General features: G+C 37.5%; 1 protein-coding gene and 1 long non-coding RNA gene across 7 annotated transcripts in view; one reads left to right on the forward strand and one right to left on the reverse strand.

The window, feature by feature from the left end:
• The window catches only part of CHST9 (carbohydrate sulfotransferase 9), a 278,955-nt gene that overhangs the window by 160,525 nt on the left and 105,118 nt on the right, over positions 1-13,312 (reverse strand). For 2 of the 6 annotated variants that reach the window (XM_063716870.1, XM_063716869.1), the window contains exon 1: positions 6,543-7,016. The exons of the other annotated variants lie outside the window; for them this stretch is intronic. The gene's annotated coding sequence lies outside the window, so the exon portion shown is untranslated. Of the gene's footprint in view, positions 1-6,542; positions 7,017-13,312 lie in introns of those variants that run through there. 6 annotated transcript variants of the gene reach the window in all.
• Positions 1-13,312, forward strand: part of LOC129051525 (uncharacterized) — a 195,846-nt gene that overhangs the window by 90,773 nt on the left and 91,761 nt on the right. The window lies entirely within an intron of this gene.

Raw genomic sequence — 13,312 nt, forward strand, 5'->3', positions numbered from 1 at the left:
TCCTGCATTAAGATCCACAAATACGCCTAAGGAAGATCCAACTGGGCACGCTCAGTCCTCTCTTACTGAAGCTGCACTCTGCTGCAGCATTCCTCCTACCTAACAAAACATTCCTCTTCAAACTTATACTGTTGTTTGGTCAATTCTTTTTTTTTTATTATTATACTTTAAGTTCTAGGGTACATGTGCACAATGTGCAGGTTTGTTACATATGTATACATGTGCCATGTTGGTGTGCTGCACCCATTAACTTGTCGTTTACATTAGGTATATCTCCTAATGCTATCCCTCCCACCTCCCCGCACCCCATGACAGGCACTGGTGTGTGATGCTCCCCTTCCTTTGTCCAAGTGTTCTCATTGTTCAATTCCCACCTATGAGTGAGAACACACGGTGTTTGGTTTTCTGTCCTTGCGATAGTTTGCTGAGAATGATGGTTTCCAGCTTCATCCATGTCCCTACAAAGGACATGGACTCATCCTTTTTTATGGCTGCATAGTATTTCATGGTGTATATGTGCCACATTTTCTTATGCAGTCTATCATTGTTGGACATTTGGGTTGGTTCCAACTCTTTGCTATTGTGAATAGTGCTGCAATAAACACACGTGTGCATGTGTCTTTATAGCAGCATGATTTATAATCCTTTGGGTATATACCCAGTAGTGGGATGGCTGGGTCAAATGGTATTTCTAGTTCTAGATCCTTGAGGAATCACCACACTGTCTTCCACAATGGTTGAACTAGTTTACGGTCCCACCAACGTGTAAAAGTGTTCCTATTTCTCCACATCCTCTCCAACACCTGTTGTTTCCTGACTTTTGATTTGCATTTCTCTGATGGCCAGTAATGATGAGTCAATTCTTTTTACCGCCGAGAGCCAACCACTCTTTGCTGCCAGGGCTCTGACACCTCACCTGGTAGTTCTCTTGCCTCAGGCCCAGCAATTACAGGGGCAGGTGTGTCATGACAAAACACCAAGGGTAGTTCCTGGGAGAATGCACAGAGATGACTAGCACACATGCATTGTCTCACTGGATTCTCAGCTCAGTCCCAGGGGAAAAAAGGGGGAAATATTTTGTCCATAGCTTGTAAATAAGAAATAGAGATTCAGAGAGGTAAACTTGCCCAAGTTTACCCAGTAAACATTAGATCCTGGATTAGAATCCAGGACTTTAACAAATCACACTGTTTACCACATATGCTCCTTCATATTTTTGTGATACTGGCCTAATTTATGTACAAAACTGAGAGACACAAATTGATTTAAATTATCCTTTTGATTTACACAGTCTCCAGTTTCCTATCTCAAATACACCTAGCAAAGCTTATCCTAAGGAGATAAAATACAAATAAATTAAATACAAGTGTCTTTATAAATGATCATCATCAAATTTATTGTACATTTCAAAAATTGAAGAAATTCTTTTAAAAAATCCTATACTGGTGTGAATAAAGTGGGATGGAGTTAGCCTTTCCTCCTAGCATTATTTTATAGGATACAGACAATCCACCGTCATGTGTACAAAATGTTCTCTGAAGTCTTGTGGAAATGGGTCATTTCTATTCTTTTTCCTTTGTTGTGCAAAATACGTAAGTTTTTCCTTCCATAAAATTATCTGAACTGGCTGCTTACATAGCCCCAATCTGTCAGTTTGATTTTAAACTCCTCAATTCATTATTTGTTACAGATTTTTTTCAAAAAAGTTATGAGATTATTTGCATATTACATGTGTGGTTTTTTTTTAATTGAAGTTTTACCCTTCAGTTGAACCACTTGTATTCAAATCTAGGTGAGGGTGGTGGGGGTGGTGAAGGTGGGAGGCCAGGAGGGCTGTAAATTTTGTAGTATTGTGTTCCATCTTAATGGGGTGGCTCTGGAAGGAGGAGAAGCCAATTCCAAATGTGCACAATCCAATTATATTTCCAGGGACATCTAACAGGTATCCTCCAGAATCCTGAATACCTATGGGCTATATACAGTGACTTTTTTTTTAAGCTCTGTTGTGACACTGCTAGATATTATGGGTAAAGAAAAATCAGGCCTGGGTATTAATAGGCTGACTGATCTTAGTTCTTAACAAGCTCATTGGAAACCCTGGGAAAGTGATGATAATAGAGAAAAGAGTAATTTCAAAAGGTGAAGAAAAATGTTACAAAATTCAGATCACACATTTGTAATACCTAAGCCTTACAGCAAAAAAAAAAAAAAAAAAAAAAAAAATCAGCTTGTGAGCTCTGCCAACATTTTCCTGGAGCCAGCATGATGGGGCCCAGGTTGCTGTCTCTGGCTTCCAACAATATCCACCCATGCAGACGGCACCATGATTAATACAAGCAGAGCACTCTGTTCCGCACGCATCAGAGCAGTGACATTTTTGCACTGGAAAGTACTATTTGAGCTATAAGCAAAAATGGCAAGGCTAGCTTCAACTCCAGATTTTGTTCTAGGCATTCAGATGAAGCCCCTGTGGATGGCGGAACTATTCATTTAAAGAATCATGGTGGGTGCATTTTTCCATTTAAAAACATTTGACAGAATTCCATATGACAACATCAACATTTGAAAGAAATGTGGAGCATAGAGGTTCCTTCTGGTGAGCTGCTCCTGCCTCTGGTGATGATATGCTCTTTTGTTCTCTGGCTAGTCCCCAGAGACTTTCACTTAATCCCATATTCAATAGGACACTGCTTGGGGTGAGGCTGGCACTTCTTGGTATAGGCTTCACCCTACAATGCACACACAATTTGAAATAGATTGCCAGCAGCCCAGGGCAGGAGAGGAAGAGGCCAGACCTGCTGGGCTATTTGTCATCTCAAACATTTCAAGCATCACATGCCACCTCTTTAGCAGGGCACACAGGGATCTGTATCCCCTGGCAAGATGTTTATTTTCGGTGCATACAAATAAGGTGTGTAATGTATAAACTTGAGGGGACAGAAAGAACAGCCACCGCCTGAAGCTTTTCTTCCTGTGTGTAAGTGGCAGAAAACTCTTCCATAAACATCTTAATATTTCATCTTGAAGACTGGATAATGTCATGTAATGGAATTAAAATACATACATATTAAGGAAGTTTGCTGGGTAAAGAACAGCTCACAGCCAGCTACATTTAGTCGGACTTTGGTCTGCTTTCAGAGGAATGTAAGAGTCTTCGAGGTATTTTGTTTTTCTCCAATTTTGGAAAGCCAAGAATTTTAAACCTCATTTTTTTTTATTCTGGAATCTTTTATAACCACTGAGTGCAAATAGATAGAATTAAAAACACAAATGTAACAAGAAGGAAAGTTTGCTATCGAAACAAAACAAATGGCAGCCACTTTCTTTTGCCTTCTAGGGGAGGGGCAGAATGCCATCTCTGGAAAAAAAAATAATTCTTTAGGAAAATTCCCTGATTCCTTAAAAATTCATTTTGGTTATGAAAGTGAGACTCCTGGTATAGTCTAGTTGGGAGAGAGTGGAGAAAAGGAAAGGTATAATGAAATAAGAGGATTTATAGAGTCGTTCACTGCTTTTTTTTTTTTTTTTGAGAGAGATAAGTTTAAATGACCCTGAAAATAGTAAAGGGAGAAACAATATGAAAAGAGAGGCCTCCCCTAGGTGAATATATAAATATGGTAGTCAGTTGGATCCTAAGGAAGGATACAATCAATAAGAAATTCCCTTTTTAGGAAACGAAAAGAAAATACTTGGAACCATGATAACTACTTTCAATATTAAGTTATTTCCAATTCTGCATTATGTTGGACCCCATTCTATATATCTTCCAATTAACAAAAGTCACTTTGGCTTTATAGTGCCGTGTGAGGGTGGCAAAAGGTTATGGACAATCTTGGGGTTGATATAAATCAGAGAGTGTCTTGTTCTAGGAGGTAAAACATGGAGTAGGAACAAGAATGTGGCATAAGCAGAAAATGAAATAGGTGATATCCAGAAGAGCTTATTAGCCCCCAGTAAAGGTGGCATGTAGAGGGCACAGGACCTCACAGAGGGTGGGAAAATGGTCCGTTTATTTGGACCTTAAAAAATGGGTACCTCATGAAGGGTGGGAGACTTTTGGATCTGGGCAACAAAGTCAAAAGGAGAAGAACTTGCTGCAACACGGCTATTACTTATTTGCATATTTTAAGTTTTAATTGCTAGCAGTTAACGAGGTAAAATAGCGAGAGGGCCAGCATTTGGACCCCCTCTCTTCCACGTGTAGTAAAGTGACCTTGGCCAGTTGCTCTCCTCTCTGGACTTCCATCTCCTCATGTTCAAGGTGAAAGCAATAATACTAAACTCTTAGGCTTATTATAAAAGTTAAAAGAAATGCTGAATAAATGACAAATATAAATTCACAACTTTTAAGTTATAGTAAAATAAAAATAACTGTGATTCTGTTTTTTAAATTTATTTTTTAGAGTCAGGGCTTCCATATGTTGCCCAGGTTGGCCTCATATTACCGGCCTCAAGCGATCTCCTTGCCTTCGCCTCCCTCCCAAAAGTGTTGGGATTACAGGCATGAGCCACAATACTCGGCCAATATGATTGTTATACCTGTCAGGATGACACTAACCCCCAAAGGCCTAAATCATTCACAGTTCCTACATTAATTATTTAATGAAGTGCCTTAACTAGTTGGTGATATTTTAGCATTTATAACTTGACATAAACCTAGTTGCGTTTTTCATTAATTATACTTCACTATATAACCTAAATTATTTTAACTTCTTACATGTATTTATTTGGTTATTGAAAGGCTAGAGTAAATTCTAAAAAGGTTCACTAAATAGGACTCATTAAACTTATAAATACCATGACTTCTAGGAGAGCACAAAGTTCAGTAAATATCTTTGTCTTACTAGTGATTATTTTTAATAAGGCCTTACATTTCTGTAGTGGTTTCTGTTTCATATGTGTGATCTCTTGATTACTCTGATCTTTTTTATTAAGATAGAATTATCTATATTCCAAACATTAAATTCCAGTAGTAGGACCCAATTTTCTAATTACTTTCTTGAAAGTAAAATGGTATGGTACCATTTATTATTTCTCCACCCAATCAATATTTTCATAGTTAGACCAAAGTTTCAGATTCATATACTAACCTATGGGAATGTCACTAGTGGATAACTTGGCTGGCAAACTGCACTGACACTTTACCATAAAGACTTTTTTTGAAAATCATTCAGTTCAATTCTGTTTAGAAGATTAAGCATCTCTTTGGATAGCAAAACATCTAGATCAAAACTGACACTGCATTAAATTTACAGGGCAATGCTTTCTGGTTTGCTAGTTATGCTTTAATAATATTTTGTGGCAGTAACAACACACTGCTGTCTGGCATTTTTGTTCTCCTTAGAAAAATAAAAAGAAAGAAAAAGAAAAAAGTAAAATAAATAAATAAAGGGCTTTCCTGTAATAGGGTCAAAGGATTCAACTACTAACTCAATTCTGTCCATTTTAATGGTGGGATAGTACCCAAGGTGTTTCTTTTTCATTTATCTATTTTTATCAAGAAGTGGTTTGTTTTGAGGAGGATTTATAGTTCTGCTCTCGTATCTTCACTTTTCTATAGGCCATATGTACTCTTGCGTAAAGTAGCTTTTTAAAACGGTGTGGTTACTGTGAGTTTTAGAATGTTAAACCTAATATATTGAGATTGACTGAATCTGATGGCCCTGATGATTCTAGGAATGCCTGTCCAGTTTAGTTTATTAAGCCCCTCTGCCCCTGTATCATTTTATTGCAGCCACACTAGGGCATGGTCTGGAGAAAGGGTACGAAAACTCAAAGCAGATATTTAAAATAATCTGTGGGAAAACAAAGAAGTCATAACTATTGCATATCATATTACTTTGGGAGCTGCTTTTGAATGATCCATTTTCCTCTCTCCCATAGAGTCCCCAAGACTATCTTAGACATTCCCTTCCTCAACTTTCACTGTCTGCTCCTCTGTCTTGCCAACCAAATCATGCCCCTAAAAGGGAAAATAAAGTGCTTACTTTATTTCCTTATATTGATAAGAACCTGTATATGTTAACAGATACTCGAGTGGGAATTAGAGAAAATAAGAGGAATAAAGAGAGAGAGAGTAATTTTGAAAACTATGATTGCTCCTCTGTCCATCCCATGTATTAAATTTTATCATAATAGGCACTTTTTTATTTTAAGATTTTACTTGGTTTTTACTTATACCATATGTCCTTTTTTTCATACTGACTTTACATTTTCCTCAGAATTTTTAGCTATTTATTTATTTCTTTTATTTCTTTGAACATTTAAGATGTACTTGAGGTCTTTTCATTTTCAGGTTCTTTGTTTCTAGTTCGTGGGGTAAAAACTAACTTCTGTATTATGTGCGCTGATCTCCCTTCAAATAATTCATATCATGATATAAGTTTAAATCTTTGAATTATCCCCAATGAAAGATGGGGATAAGTCTTTGTGTACGTTACATATGTCCTTGGCTGTGGAAATTTTTCTAGAGTAATTTGCATTTGCTCCTGATGATATCCAGGTATTTCATCAATTTTGGACCATTTATTATTTTAACTTACCAACATACTACTAGGGTAGTTGAATTTGTACCCTACATTCATTCACATGGTATGGAAGTCAGAGGTTCAAGTTTCTTTGGGACGCCTCATTTTATTCTTGTGGCCTTTGGCTTACTTGCTAGTGCTGCATCTCTGGGACAACTGCAGGTTTCTTCCAGGCCCCTTTCACAAATGTGGTCATGATTTCACATCATCATATGTATGAAGCCTGTGGCCTGGATTTCTCTTCAAACGTGATGTAAGAATGGAATCAGCTCCTCCTCACATTTTTCACTTTTAGCTCCTTTTCTTTTCTAGGACATGAAGGTTTTCTATTGTTGTTTTATGGTGAGCTTGAAAGCTTTTGTTGTATTTTGCCTTCCATTTTATGTGTTTGGATTTGGGGAAGAAATTCCTTCACATCGGCTCAGGTTGCCAAATAGCCTGGAAATCCTTGCTTACTTTTCTTTAATTATTTTTCACTTCCAGTAGATTTTAAGCTCTTACTGTCAGGAGCAGACAAAATGTAAAGTGGTGTTAGGGTTAAATAAGTAACTGTAGAATAGATAAAGACATATTAATAAATTGATTTATGAAATTGGTACTTTTACTTATTGCTAACTTTTGGACCACCAGTTTTCTTATCATCCTATAATAAAGGCTGTTTATGTTCTGTAATGTACCCCATAGTTCCTTAATATAATTTTGCAGTTATAAAAAGCAATGATCCCACCTGTGACATACTCTCTTATCTCCCTTTCTCTGGTTCAATAAGCCTGTGAGACAATTGCAAACATTTCTAAGAATTTCTTTTGTAAGTCCTCAACATGAAAAAGTGAGAAAATATATGACTTAAAAAAATCAGAATGATAGAAAATTTTTCCAAAAAGCCAGTCTTCTTCCTACACTCATATTAAATACAAAATCAACACTCCTTCTTCACAAGCATAAAGTCTTGATGGATTGCAGATGCCAACCATTATATAGATAGCACAATAAATCTGCTATAAGCTACTGAACATACTCTGCAACATCTATTGAAACATAGGGGCTATATGCACTATAACTCCAGTTTCCAAATTCCTACTATATTAATTCATTGTGACTTTTTTGAATAGACCTGTCTTCTATTGCTACAAAATGAAAATTAAACAGATATGTGAAAACCAATTTGGGGGCTACCTAAATTGAATTGAGCACCACCAGACACAAATTACAGCAAAAGGATACTGTTCTAATTTGAATACTAGTAAATGAAGCAGCAGTGTACTAGTTTGCATTTGAGCCAGAAAGAGGTTCAAAATGAACTGTTTTAAGAACATGAATTAAATAATGCAGGAGAACATGGGTTACCATTTTAGCAACAGTGCCTTGAACATGTTAAATGATTTAAAAAGCAATAATTTCATAGGAAGATAATTGGTATTTAAATCACCCTCTATGCCACTGTTTGGCACATAAAAAGTTAATTCCAGAAAAGATTAGGATAATGCCCATTCAAGAATAAGTCAGATAATGATGGTTGTCTTAAATTATATTTAGAAATCTCTTGTAGCTACTATCTGCCCTAAGTTTGACAATTAACAATGATACTAGTAAATTTATTTTTCAGAGGCATCTAATATAATGCACTGGGCTTGGGTCAGCTTCAGGGTCTCCACACTTAATGCTCTTTATAAAATTCTTAATAACATTTGAACCAGAGTATACATAATATAATTGGCTGACTGGGCCAAATATAATAAGGCTTATCTCTATATCTGTTCAATAGGAAGCATAATTTTGATCATCTTTCCACGCATAAAGGTCTGAAATGGCTCTCCATTGCCTACCAATGTCAAATAGTAGTAAATGTCAAACCTTTTAGCCTGCCATTTAATATCTTCCATGATAGGGTTCCAACTGCCATTTAATATCTTCCATGATAGGGTTCCAATCTATGGTTCCATATTTAGTTTACATGATTTCACTCTTGCATTTATTTAATGAAGATGTGTTTATTGAGACTCACCATATGTCAGGTACTCTGCTAGGTCCCCCACTAAGTGGGAACAAAAGAGGTTTGACCTTGTCCTATGTCACCCCTGTGTTAGAGGTAAACTATAGAACTTGCCATTTCCCAAACACCCCTTGCTTTTTGTTGTCCTTGCTTTTGCCAGTTATGCAGTCCATTGCTGGCTTGTTCTCAGGTTTATTCACACCCTTATCCTACTTTGCTCTGTGTTAGCAGAAGCTAAATTTTCCAAGTTTGCTTGTGCTGTTTGGTAGATTTGGTCAGTGCTGGGTATTGATGAACCTCTGGAGGATAAAAGGAGGGGACTAGCCAGACTCTCCTCTGTTGCTGACCCCCCAGTACCCCACAGGGTCCTGTGGCCTCTCCGTGGACCTAGTTCCCATGAGTCTGCCTCTCCCTTCACAGCTCCAGCTCCCTATGGCCAGCCTCTGCCAACTGGCACTAGTTTCTGGGCTCTGAGAATGATTTACTTCCACTATCCTTCCACCCCTGGTGGCTTCTTGGTCTTGTTCTTCTTGGGGTACCTCGCCATCCACTGTTAGGCTCCTCAGCTCTCTAGCACCTTTGTAACCAGAGTAGTTTCTCTTTCTCTGACTGGATCCTGTTCTTCTGAAATAGTCCTCCTCTTTATCTAGCCTTCCATCATTGATACACATCAGTATTTCATTCACTCTTCAGGGCACAAGTTTGATCCACCTTGTTATAAAGGTTTCCCTGGCTTCTTCCCCAGCCCTGAACTATAAAACTGGAAATGACCGAGACTTAATATTTGAAGTTTGCTTATAGTTCTCTTGTGATATTTAAAATGTTCTAACTCATTAGATAATGGCTTATGTAGATATATCTGCTGTCCTTGAGCACAGGGACACACTCTAGCATAAATGAGCAATCACACTTATAATGTGAGATTTATCCTAAGAAAATATTTCACTCAAAGAAGGTGCTCAATAAATATATTGCTGCATTCCTCTAAGTGGTAAATATTAGATTTTTTTTTCTCAATTCAAAAATTTTATTGTTTCTTTTGGAGAAATCACTAAAATATCTGTATTATCCTCATAACTACAGTGTTGAGAAATCAGCTTCCAGGACAAAATGAACTGTGCATTATTCATATAAAAGTGACATTATTGCTAGAGGACATACAAATAACGAGCAGGCATTAATATAATAATAAAGGTCCTGGGGGGGGATCCCTATTTTCATGATTCCAAGACTTCATCAATTATAGACATCTTCACAATGAATTAGTATAAATAGTCTCTCATCTTCCCCTTTTTCCTGCTGGTATATATCTACATGTGATATATTTTATTAGCAATTCACCTTCTACATATTTGCAGTCTTTTCTATTTGACAGTGATGCTGTTCCTGCTTACCATTATGTGTAAGTGTGGCTGTTAGGATGAATGTTGACTCAACAGCTTTTTCCATATTGCCCAGTGTGAAGATTGTTCTTTGATTGGACTATAGCTGGGCTTTTGAGAGGCTGTGACTGTTTGTAGCTCTAGATCTTAAACTAATAGTGAGCTTGTGAAGTCTCTGCTCTGAGAAAAGTTCTTCTTTTGTGGATTTCAATGCACCAGCCTCATTTCCTTGCGTCTGCCACTTCCTTGCAGTCTGCAGTAAAGCTTTGTTGTTTGAAGCCAGGATGTAGAATATCCTTAAAGCCTTCCTTCTGGCATAATTGTTGGCATTTCCCTCACTTCAGGATGCTGTACAACCAGGGTTGTCAGCAACAATTTCATGATTTGTTAGCTCCAGTGGACTCATGATGAACATTGAAGACAGACCATCTAGTTGCCAAAAGGCTTTTCCTTAGCAACTTCTTGGCAATATTTACATTGCTGATGAAATGCTTTAAGTTAGTAGGGGACATAGGAGGTGCCAGAGGTCGAAGTTGTAGGCTTGTGTGTCCACTGTGTGACCTGTAACTAAGTTGACACTCTGCCTTACACAAAGACCAGTTCTCCCGGGCCAGATGTGCAGCCTCACTTGGACCCAAACCTGATGAGATCCAGAAAATCAGGTCAGATCATCCTGACAGATAGCTTCTTTCCTAACAGATACAAAAGGCTTTGTTGCTCCAGTAATCCAAGCCTTGGCAGAAGACTTTAGTCCAGTTTATGGCTTTAAAGTAACTGCTAGAATTAATGGAAGCATAGAAGTATGCCTTATTAAGACTTATTGGTCCAGTAGGGGCTTCTCTTCCTGTTTGAGAAGTACAATCCAACTCTGGGTAGATCCTTGCAACTCAAAGTATGGGGGACAAGCCGCAGTATGATCACCAGGAACTCATTAGTTATGAAGAGTCTCAGGTTACATTTCAGGATCTACCAAATCAGAATCTGGACTTCAGCAAGACTTAAGTAGTTTGTTTGCCTGTTGAAATTTGAGAAGCGTTGGGCTAAATCACCAACTGACTGGAGCAGAATCAGCACCAGGGCATCCTCTAATTGGCAATGGGAATTTTGTACTTGTAGGTGAATATGTAGCTGGATGAAGAAGCTGGAATTCACACTGATCTGCCTCACAATGTTCTGAGAACTCCAACTACTATGACATGCAAGGCCACAGTGGCTTGGAAGAGCAGAGCGTATGTTCTAGAGGGGCATTGCTATAACTGCTTAACAGGATGTAGTTATCCTGTTGGAGTGCTGGCCTGGCTGAGGCATTTTCCAGGATCTCCTAAGGAGACAACCCAGGATAAGAATGATGCCACCGCTGGGATAACAAGTTAAACAAGTGCATTGGTAGCACCCAGCTGATGGGGGTCAGGGGATGGGCAGCGCAGGTGCTGGGTCAAAGCGGGGAAGTAAAACCCTTGGACTGAGTAGCCCAGACTGTAAAACACTATGTGACACACTGAGGTGACATAAGCAGCAAGTATGTAGTCAGGAACAGGTAAACCTGCAGTGTGACCAGAGAGAAGATGGCATAGCCTAGACAGGAAAGTTCCTAGGGGTAATGGAGAGGGGTCATCGAGGGGCTGATGCTGAGAGGCTGCTGCAGGAAGGAGAGTCAAGGTCGCCATTCCATGAGATTGACGTATTCAGTAGCCACTCCTGCTGCACTCTCTGTGGTTCCCCTACCCCCCTGCAACCCCCTGCAAGAAGCTATTTGTGGCTTCTGACATTCAGTACCTCTTTAAACAGTATTTTGCTTACTTTTTGTGACTATTTATATATATATAGTGACCATATATAGTCACAAATATATATATATTATATAAAGTAGCAGCATTACATTTTATGTCTCTTTGGGTTCACATTATTTCATCTTTTCTTATTTTTTGTAATCTTAGTTGCACCCTACAACTCTATGAGGAGGTGCAGGCATCATTCATCTTTGATAAGTAGCAACAAAGCTATAACTGAGACACAGAACAACTTGTCTCACCTAAAGTAGCATATATTTGGCAACAAAGTTAAGAACAGAACAAAGAAATTAATATTTTATCCTAGCACATTTGAATATGACAACTAGCTGTTTACCATGCACTTCAAATGTGTGAAACTTTATGAGACTAACATCCTTAAGTTATAAAGCATAGAAGCAACTTTCTCCCAAGGGATATGTTATTTTCAAAACTGTGATTTATTTTGGCCAGCTTAGCGTGAAGGATCTCTCGTCAAATTCATTTTCTTTTCTTCTTTATTATTTACCCCAAATATCTGAATCCGCATGAATACCATCTATGGAGTAACTGACATAGTCTTTAATGGCTGGTATGAGTTTTCAAACAAAAACAAAACTATAAAACCATTTCAAGTTAATGAGAGTATCTTTAAAATTATTAGCATTTAGAAAATAGCCTGGGGGTAAAAGATTTATGTGTTTATATAGTTAAATAAAATGGAATCTACTAAGGTTATCCTTCCCCCGTCTGTCAAATTGTGACTTTCTCTAGGAGATGAGGATGACAAAAGGTTCCCATCCTCCTGACCACCTGTCTTCCCCTCCTCCAAGTCCTGGCATTGACATAAAGCCATCAGCCTGTCTAGAGTTTCGGGGGTTTGATGTTGGTATACTATTTATATAAAAAACATGATATTTCCTAGCTTCGCAAAATTAACAAAGCTTATACTTTATTTTTTAATATATTGCTGAGGTTAGGAGAGTATGTCAATATGTTAGATTATATATATATAATCTTAATAAAAATAAATAATATTAACTTATGTATAATTGTAAAATATACATTATAATTATATAAATATATGATATATAGTTTATGTATATCTATATATCTAATATATAAATTTTATATTTTGTATCTTGAAAGGACAATAACATATAAGATTTAACATCTATAGTATAGTCATCAAATAGGAAAAATATAATGCTTTAAAGAAAATGTTTTTCCACTATGTTTTTCTTTTTTTTACGTGTAAAAGCTAGGAAAAAGAGACTGTAGATCACTGATAAAGAAAAATGAAATGCTCCTAAATTGGTGCAGCCATTGCCTCTTTGACTAGCATATATTGCAGCTCTTATGAGAGGGTTTTAGGGGTTGCTTTGTTTTTTTTTGTTTGTTTGTTTGTTTTTGGCTGACACATTTCATTAGTTGCAAGGAGCTCCAGTGGTGGGTTGATATTTGCCACGTTCAGTTTACAAACTTGTCCAACCAGATAGCAAACATACTAAATTTCCATTGCTTAGGAAAGAAAGCAAAGTACTCAAGATACACACACACACACACACACAAAGAGGGAGACAGAGAAGAAAAAAGAAAGCCTTATTTTCAGAAAGATACCAAAGAAGAAAAAATAAAACA

The sequence above is a fragment of the Pongo abelii genome, chromosome 17 (assembly GCF_028885655.2).
Source record: "Pongo abelii isolate AG06213 chromosome 17, NHGRI_mPonAbe1-v2.0_pri, whole genome shotgun sequence".
In the NCBI taxonomy this organism is placed as follows: Eukaryota; Metazoa; Chordata; class Mammalia; order Primates; family Hominidae; genus Pongo; species Pongo abelii.